This window comes from Trachypithecus francoisi, unplaced genomic scaffold, assembly GCF_009764315.1.
Source record: "Trachypithecus francoisi isolate TF-2019V2 unplaced genomic scaffold, Tfra_2.0 Lachesis_group20, whole genome shotgun sequence".
In the NCBI taxonomy this organism is placed as follows: domain Eukaryota; kingdom Metazoa; phylum Chordata; class Mammalia; order Primates; family Cercopithecidae; genus Trachypithecus; species Trachypithecus francoisi.
The window spans coordinates 23,513,895-23,519,061 of NW_022681466.1; positions in this window are offsets into that span (position 1 = coordinate 23,513,895).

Here is a 5,167-nt window from a genome sequence, read left to right on the forward strand (position 1 = left end):
GAACGTTTCCAGTGACATTTTATACATTCATTATCACATGATCTTAGTAGCTACTATTATTTTCTCAATTTTGCTGATGAAGAGCAGAGGTTCATAGAGGTTAAACAACTAGGATTTCCCTACCTAGGATATGGTAGAGGTAAAGAGTATTCCGGCGGGGAGTTGTGGCTCATGCCTGTAATGCCAGCACTTTGGGAGGCCAAGGCGGGCGGATCACCTGAGGTCAGGAGTTCGAGATCAGGCTGACCACCACAGAGACACCCCATCTCTACTGAAAATACAAAATTAGCCAGGTGTGGTGGTGTATATCTGTAATCCCAGCTACTTGGGAGGCTGAGGCAGGAGAATCACTTGAACCCGGGAGGCAGAGGTTGCAGTGAGCTGATATCACACCATTGCACTCCATCCTAGGCAACAAGAGTGAAACTCCGTCCCGTCTCAAAAAAAAAAAAAAGAGTATTCCAAGTAGGAAAAATGAGCAAAGGCTTGGAGTGGGGAGAAGGTACACTGGCAAGTGAGGTGCCAATTATTTGTACAGTCCTTGCCACTTTACAAAAGCTTCTGGAAATGTCATACATAATCCTCAGGGAAACTTTGAGAGGTAGGAGTTTTCACTATTCTATATTGCAAATTATAGGCTGCAAAAATAGGCTTCAAAGAAGGTAAGAGATGCAGATTAAAAACCTGAACCTCCATCTGAATCTAAAGTAAGGGCTTTCTGTTCATTGCCCCATCACTACCAGACCTTGTACTGGAAAATAATGGTCCAGTGGTGAGACACACTGAGGAATCCCCTCACCCCATGAGCCACCTCTGGGCCTCTGCATTCTGTAGCTACGGAGGAGCTATGGAATAGTGTTTTTCTTTGTACGAGGTTACCAAGCAAACTCACCTTTGACCACCTTACTGAATAAATAATAATCAAGCAAAATTCTGGAGTCTTTTTTTTTTTTTCTTTTTTTGAGACAGTCTCCCTCTGTTGCCCAGGCTGGAATGCAGTGGCGTGTTGCCTCCCGGGCTCAAGTGATTCTCCTGCCTCAGCCTCCCAAGTAGCTGGGATTACAGGTACCTGCCACCACACCCAGCTAATTTTTGTATTTTTAGTAGAGATGGAGTTTCACCATGTTGGCCAGGCTGGTATCAAACTCCTGACCTCAAGTGATCTGCGTGCCTCAGCTTCCCAAAGTGCTGGGATTACAGGCATGCACTGTGCAATCTTGGCTCGCTGCAACCTCCTCCTCCCAGGTTCAAGCAATTCTCCTGCCTCAGCTTCCTAAGTAGCTGGGACTACAGGTGCACGCCACCACACCTAGCTAATGTTTGTATTTTTAGTAGAGACGGGGTTTCACTATGTTGGCCAGGATGGTCTCGATCTCTTGACCTCATGATCCACCCGCCTCGACCTCCCAAAGTGCTGGGATTACAGGCATGAGCCACCACACCCAGCTGGCAACCACTGTTAATGTTTTCTTGTGTATCCCTTTTTTTTTTTTTTTTGAGACAGAGTCTCACTCTGTCGCCCAGGCTGGAGTGAAATGGCACGATCTTGGCTCACTGCAACCTCTGTCTTCTGGGTTCAAGCAATTCTCCTGCCTCAGCAGGAGTAGCTGGGCTTACAGGTGCTTGCCGCCATGACCAGCTAATTTTTGTATTTTTAGTTTAGACGAGGTTTCACCATGTTGGCTAGGCTGGTCTCGGACTCCTGACCTCAGGTGATCCGCCCATCTCAGCCTCCCAAAGTACGGGGAGTACAGGCATGAGCCACTGCTCCCGGCCTTGTGTATCCTTTTATAGATATTCTGCCATCTTTGTTATGCTGATAAAACACTATACCAACAAAACGCAAAATCTGCATAATATACTATATTGATTTATTTCACTTCATGTTGTGCCTAAGTTGTGCCATGCCCTGTGCTGGATTTACATAAAATACATTGTCTAGAGCCCCAAGGGTGTACACGTTGTGTGTGTATATGTGTTAAGAGGGAGTGTGGGTAGCTTATGCCTGTAATCCCAGCACTTTGGGAGGCTAAGGGGGGTGGATCACTTGAGATCAGGATTTCGAGACCAGCATGACTAACGGTGAAACCCGGTCTCTATTTAAAATACAAAAAAAACAGGCCGGGTGCGGCGGCTCACGCCTGTAATCTCAGCACTTTGGGAAGCCAAGGCAGGTGGATCACCTGAGGTTGGGAATTCAAGACCAGCCTGACCAACATGGAAAAACCCCACCTCTACTAAAAATTAGCTGGGGTGGTGGCACATGCCTGTAATCCCAGCTACTCGGGAGGCTGAGGCAGGAGAATCGCTTGAACCCGGGAGGCAGAGGTTGCGGTGACCCGAGATTGTGCCATTGCACTCCAGCCTGGGTAAAAAAAGAGCGAAACTTCATCTCAAAGTAAATAAATAAATAAAATTAAATTAAATACAAAAATCAGCATGGTGGCCCACACTTTACAAAAGCTTCTGGAAATACCACACTTAATCCTTAGGGAAACCTTGAGAGGTAGGAATTACTGAAAATACAAAATTAGCCAGACGTGGTGTAGTATCAGGAGTCTGAGGCACAAGAATTCTTTGAACCTGGGAGGCAGGGTTGCAGTGAGCTGAGATCAGGCCACTGCACTCCAGTCTGGGTGACAGAGCAAGCCTCCCTCTCACGGAGCGGGGCGGGGGGGGGGGAGAAGAGAGGGTGGGGCAGCAGGTACCAAGGGACCGTAATTAGTACAAGGTAAAATACAAGTGTGGGAGTGTCACGTAGTGGTTAGTACTTGTTCTCAGAAGTCAGATTTGGTTTACGGTTCCAATTATGCAACTTGCTCTCAGTGTGACCCCATGTAATTCACTGAACTTGTGTAAGCCTATTTTTCCATCTATCAGACCAGATTAATAATAGTACCTACAGCCAGGCGTGGAGGCTCATGCCTGTAATCCCAGCACTTTGGGAGGTCAAGGCGGGGGGATCACAAGGTCAGGAGATCGAGACCATCCTAACACAGTGAAACCCCACCTCTACTAAAAATATAAAAAACTAGCTGGGTGTGGTGGTGGGCAGCCTGTCGTCCCAGCTACTTGGGAGGCAAGGGCAGGAGAATGGCATAAACCCAGGAGGCGGAGTTTGCAGTCAGCCGAGATCGCGCCACTGCACTCCAGCCTGGGGGATGGAGAGAGACTCCCACTCAATAAAAAAAATAGTAATAATAATAGTACCTACTACTTCACTGAGTGTTGAGAGGAATAAAGCCAAAGTATACAAAGTGCCTGCCACATATTAAACACTCAATAAATGTCTGCTAGAGGTTGCAGTGAGCTGAGATCAGGCCACTGCACTCCAGCCTGGGCGACAGAGTGAGGCTCTGTCTCGAAAAAATAAAATAAAATAAATAAATACATGCCTGCTAAAAAAATAATTTTTAGGCCAAGCACGGTGGCTCATGCCTGTAATCCCCAGCACTTTGGGAGGACAAGGCAGGAGAATTGCTTGACCCCAGAAGTTCGATCGAGACCAACCTGGGCAACATGGTGAAACCTTGCCTCTACAGAAAAATACAAAAATTAGCCGGGCACGGTGGCACATGCCTGTAATCCCAGCTACTCGGAGGGCTGAGGCGGGGGTTGCAGTGAGTTGTGATCCCACCACTGCACTCCATCCTGGGTGACAGAGTGGGACGCTGTCTCAAAACAAAACAAATCAATTTCTAGCTCTCCATAAATGTTAGTCATTATCCTTCAGGTCTGCATTCCATTATTGTAAATTCATAAAACTCTAAAAGCCAGGAAAGGTCCGGTGGGTGGATGACTTCTGTAATCTCAGCACTTTGGGAGGCCGAGGAGGGTGGATCATATGATCCAACTCCAACAGGAGTTGGAGACCTTCCTGGCCAACACGGTGAGACCTTGCCTCTACTAAAAAAAATACAAAAAATTAGCCAGGTGTAGAGGCATGCCTCGCCTCTACTAAAAAAAATACAAAAAATCAGCCAGGCATAGAGGCATGCCTGTAATCTCAGCTACTGGGGAGGCTGAGGCAGGAGAATCGCTTGAACCTAGGAGGTGGTGATTGCAGTGAGCCAAGATTGCACCATTGCACTCCAGCCTGGGTGACATGAACGAGATTCCCTCTAAAAAAAAAAAAAAAAAAAAGGCTCTAAAGCCAGACTTTTTTTTTTTTTTCGAGTCTCTTTCACCCAGGCTGGAGTGCAGTGGCACGATCTCGGCTCACTGCAACCTCCGCATCCCAGGTTCAAGCGATTCTCCTGCCTAAGCCTCCTGAGTAGCTGGGATTACAGGTGCGCACCACCACGCCCGGTTAATTTTTGTATTTTTAATAGAGACGGGACTTCACCATGTTGGTCAGGGTGGTCTCGAACTCCTGACCTCGTGATTCGCCCACCTTGGCCTCCCAAAATGCTGGGATTACGGGCGTGAGCCACTGAGCCTGGCCGATTATTTTTCACTTTCAACATCTCAGGAAAGACCCAAAGAATCCTCAGGGTTTACACTCACAGTCCCTTGATTCCTGTATATTCCAATATTTGTGGGAAGAAAAAGTACCAAGCTTGGAGTCAGGAGGCCTGATTTTTCTTCCTCTCACCAAGCTTCTCTAGTTCTGTTTCATTATCCCTATGACAACGACTAGCAACAGTGACTGGCATTTAGTAGGCCCTTCATAAATATATGTTGAATAAATTCTAAAAGAGGTAGCTTTTCAATCCAAGTTGAGTCCTTTCTTGGTCCTGTTGCAGGTAAGGGCAATGGTATCCTGCCCTGGGTGCACAAAGGTGCAGGGGGTATCAATCGCAGAGCCTTTCCCAGAGAAGGGGCCCAAAGCGAGTCAACCTCTCTACTGAGCTTCCCACGAGGATGCTGGATCCCCAATCCTAACCATGGACACGTCTGACGGTCGCCGCCGTTAACGGGAATGATATGGCCCTTCCTCCCCAACTCCCCCCTCTCTTCTCCCCTTTCAACACTTGAATTGGGCTCTCCCGCTCCTTCCGCACAGCGCAGGACCCTCACCAGCCCAAAACCCTCGCGGCCTGCTAGTTCCCACCCCTCCCGTCCTGGAGGACCGTAGGTGGACGCTCTTGCAGAGCGCCTCTCGCTGGTTGGGGCGGGGGTGGGCGGAGCCAGCACCGTCTGGGCTGTGGAAGCGGAGGGTGGGGAC